This window comes from Echinops telfairi, unplaced genomic scaffold (genome assembly GCF_000313985.2).
Source record: "Echinops telfairi isolate 266 unplaced genomic scaffold, ASM31398v2 ScPeMD7_1713;HRSCAF=2227, whole genome shotgun sequence".
Taxonomy (NCBI): Eukaryota; Metazoa; Chordata; class Mammalia; order Afrosoricida; family Tenrecidae; genus Echinops; species Echinops telfairi.
In genome coordinates, this window is record NW_022105611.1 from 20,887,058 (window position 1) to 20,890,916 (window position 3,859).

At 60.6% G+C, this 3,859-nt stretch overlaps 1 protein-coding gene across 4 annotated transcripts in view; it reads left to right on the forward strand.

Moving 5' to 3' along the window:
- Window positions 1-678: 678 nt before the first annotated feature.
- Window positions 679-3,859, forward strand: part of ARAP1 (ArfGAP with RhoGAP domain, ankyrin repeat and PH domain 1) — a 61,032-nt gene continuing 57,851 nt past the window's right edge. For 3 of the 4 annotated variants that reach the window (XM_030886413.2, XM_045293118.1, XM_045293116.1), the window contains exon 1: window positions 679-742. The gene's annotated coding sequence lies outside the window, so the exon portion shown is untranslated. The remainder of the gene's footprint in view (window positions 743-3,859) is intronic. The other variant, XM_045293114.1, reaches the window with a different exon arrangement.

Here is a 3,859-nt window from a genome sequence, read left to right on the forward strand (position 1 = left end):
TTGGCAAGATCTGTTCTTCCAAATACTCAATGGGCACATGGAGAAATAGGAGCCAACGGAGTTACAGTCTGTTTTAAGTGGCACTAGAGGTACTCAGAATGCCTACCACGTTTCTGGTCCACATCGGCATGCATGTTTAGGACAGGCAGGATTCTCGCTGTTCCTGGATATCTGACCTACAAATTGTCCCTTGAGCCAAAAGGTCCTTGGGTGCTTTGACTGGGCGGGATTCTTGTCCACGGATTTGGCGCCAAGGAGAGAGATGGCAAACCCTTGTAGAAAGTGGTGGGGGAAGGAGTTCCTGGAGGAGGGGGCGGGGCACAGTCGACCCTCACGGAGCTGGGGGTGGTGGCTGTCGCTCACTCCTCCCGGTGGGCAGGGTGGCAAAGGCAGGAAGAGTCGGGACCAGTTGGAGACTCACCGGGTGGGAGTGGTGGTGGAGACCTAAGCCGCAGGAGACAGCGACCGATCTGCGAGTAAGCTACTGGGTTTGGAGACGGACCAGGCTGGAAAGCCGCGTCTAGCCCGAGGACTGAAGGACCGCGACTAGGCGTGGGGCGGGGCCGAAGGGGGCGTGACCTGCCTCGTCCCCGCCCTCCCTCCTGGGGCGTCACGTGGGGCGGGCGGAAGCGCCCCATGGGGTGGGCGCGCCCGGGCCGGCTGCGGCGAGTTGGTGGAAGCGGCGTGAGTCGGTGGCGGTTCCGGCACCCCGGGTCCCCCGCGGAGTCTTCGCTCTGAACAGGTCAGTGCGACGCCCGGGAACTCTGTCTGCCGCCCTGCTGCCAGGTGTGGCCCGGAATTCCCCCATTCCGCAGAAAGAAACGCCAAGGCTGCGCGGTGACTCCGCGCGCGGCGGCGCGCGCGCCCCTCCCGGGGCCACCTGGTCCCCTCCCCCCACAGGTGATGTTTGTGGGCGTCACCTGCAGCGGAGTGGGGGGCGGTCGGCCAGAGACCGTGGGGAGGAAGGTGAGCTTGAGGGATAGGGGGGATTCCAACCCCTAGCCCTTGTCCCGATGGTCCCCAGCATGGCATCCGGAGCTAATCTGCCCACGGGCGCCTTGCTTTTCCCCACCGAAATGAAGGCGCCGCCTCATGGACCCAGAGACCCTTCTAGTTCTGCTGAACCCCAGGACCCTGTGCCCAGGATGTAGGGCTTCAGTGACCTTGGGCACGCCACTTCTGGTCTCTGTGCCACAATTGTCCCCCAGTAATGAGGCTGGCCCTGGGGGACCCTGGTGGCATGGTGGATTAGGGGTTGAGCTGCTCACCACAGAGCCAGCAGTTGGACTCCCCCAGTCCCTCTGCCTCTGAGGCTTTCTGTGCCTGTAAAGATTTACCCCAAGGAGCACCCCTACTCTGCCCTGTAGGGTAGCCATGAATTGTGATCAGCTTGTTGGAAGATTGTTGGGTTGTTTTTTATTGAATGGGGACATGGCTTCCCAAGAGCCCCACCTGACCTAGTTACTGGAAAAAGAAGAATGTGTGTGTGTGTGAATGAGGTCAAGCTGACAGTGGGTGTTGGGACTGAAGAGGCTTGGTGTGCAGCCTCGGGCCTGTGTGGGGTTTGGTCCTGAGGTGTGGTGTTTGGTGCTGAGGGACTCTGGTCGGATCTGTCACGATATGGCCTTTGCCCTTTGCACCCCCTCCCCTGGTCTCTGTCCTGAGGAGCCATCCCTGCCGCCCAGGCTGGGTGGGGACATTCAAGGAGAGACCTGACTGCCTGGCACCCTGAGGACAGCCTGCCCTCAGAGAGCTCCCCGGCTGGGGGAACTCACCCAGCAAGCCCAGTATAGGACAGAAGGAGCTCCCAGAGCTGTGAAGGCAGGGGATGCAGGTGCAGAGATGGGGCCAGGGCTGGAAGGACCAGGAGGGGAGGCTTGGCCCTTCGCATTCCCCAGGAGAAGGGCCTTCCAGAGGAGGGAGTGCACGGCTTGGACAAAGGCAGGGACTTGCTCATGTGAGCAGGTGGTGGTGCCCGGGCAGCGAGCTCCTTTGGTTGTTCCATGGCTGGTCAAGCTTGTCCAGAGTCTGGTCCAGCAGGCCAGGAGATGGAGTGTCCCAGGCAGAGTCCTAAACTGAAGACTGGTGAGGTGGAGGTAGGCTGAAGCCATCAGGGTCTCAGATCGTCCCCCAGGTATCATTTAAACATTCATGCCTCCTGTTGTCCCTGGCATGATACCCCACCTCCAGCCATGCTTCTCTCCACACCAAGTCTCACCGTGTTCTTGGCACCCTCTTCCCCCTCCCTCTCTCCAGTCCTTTAGGACTCCAGCTTTCCCAAGGCGGACTGCCTGTCACGCCACACGCCTTCCCAGCCTCAGTTCTGTGTAGCATGACCGCTTAGGAGGGGTCTTCTTGGAGCGCAGTGAGGAGGGGCCTGTGGAGAGCCATGGGACTGACTGGGACCTGGGACCAGGAATTTCCGTGTGTCTGCCAACTGCTATGGGACTACAAGTTCCCATCTTCGACTGAGCCTCCAGCGCCCAGGATGGGTGATAGACCCCGGGCGGCATGCCCAAAGAGGGGAATGAATTGGGCCTCTCAGAGTCTCCAACCTGCTCTCAGCAGTGAGCGTTAGAATGGGGGTCAGGGACGATCCAGGGATGGGTTCCGTTTCGAGATCTCTGAGTCCTGGGCCTAGTGCTGGACCAGGTTTGAGCTGGCTGCAGGGAGGGGAGTCCCCTCCACTCTCCAGAGCCCTCTGTCTTCCCCACTCCACTCTTCCTCTGGCCAAGCAAGCTCAAAGCCAGCCCGCCACAGCCCAAACAAGTGGCTTCTGTTCCCAGGGCAGGGGGAGGGGTGACAGGCCCTGGGCTGCAGGCCCGACTGTCCAGCGCTGACCCCAGCCCCCCACCCCTTGCTCTGGATCTTAACCCTTGGGGGCCTGGAGTAGGTGCTGGGTGCCTTGAAGGCTGGCACCCCTTTCCCACCAGCTGGCCCTTCCACTTCCCCTCTGTTCCCAGCTGTGCTGCTGCAGCTGGAGCGATGAAATAGAACATTGGCTGGAAATGGGAAAGGACAGAGGAGGGAAGGCTGGCGGAGGTGTGGCCATGGACAGTCAGAGACTGCCTGGTCCCGAGGCCTCTTCCACAAATGGGGGAACTGAGGCGAGGAGTCAGGGCCACACAGGGAGACTCCATGGTGTCAGGACCAACTTAAAAGCCTCGTCCAGTCCCCAGGGCCCACTCTTTTTGGAGGAATGGAGAGGGCATAGGGGGACATGCTCTCTCTTGTAACGTCTGCCGTTTCCTGGCACGAGGCTCACCTCTAGTGTCCGACCTTGGCAGCAGACGCGGGGCTCTTAGCTGCATATTCACCAGTGCTCTGTCCCCCGTGTCACTGGAAGTTAGCTTCCATTCCACAGACGAGGAGACTGAGGGACAGAGAAACTTGAGTAACTTGCTTAAATTTGTGACAAATAATTGGCAGAAATGAGCTTAGAAGCCAGGACTGTGTTTGGCTGATCTTCCCCCTCTTCCATCCTGACCTGTGCCCCTGACCTGACCTGGCCCAACTCTGAGGAGCTCTCCCTTCCCTGGGGGCCAAGGTGGCTTTGAGCGGACTGTGATGATAACCTGGGTTGGGGGCAGATCCCAGGGACAGCCTTGGAAGGGCATCCTGAGCCCAGCCCAGCAGCCTCAGACCTTCGCTCAGGAGCCCAGCCCAGTCCCTGGATGGCCCCTCCCCTGCCCTCCTCTGGTTTTCCCACTAGACACCAGCCTGGCCGCCCCCACTCCCTTTAGGGTTCCAGGAAGAGAGCCGCTTCCTGTTTCAAGGAGGCGTTCTGGCTTAGTGAGGCCACCCCAGAGGTCTCGACAGCTGGGGGACTTGAAGGGGGCCCCTGTAGACACCCCTTCTT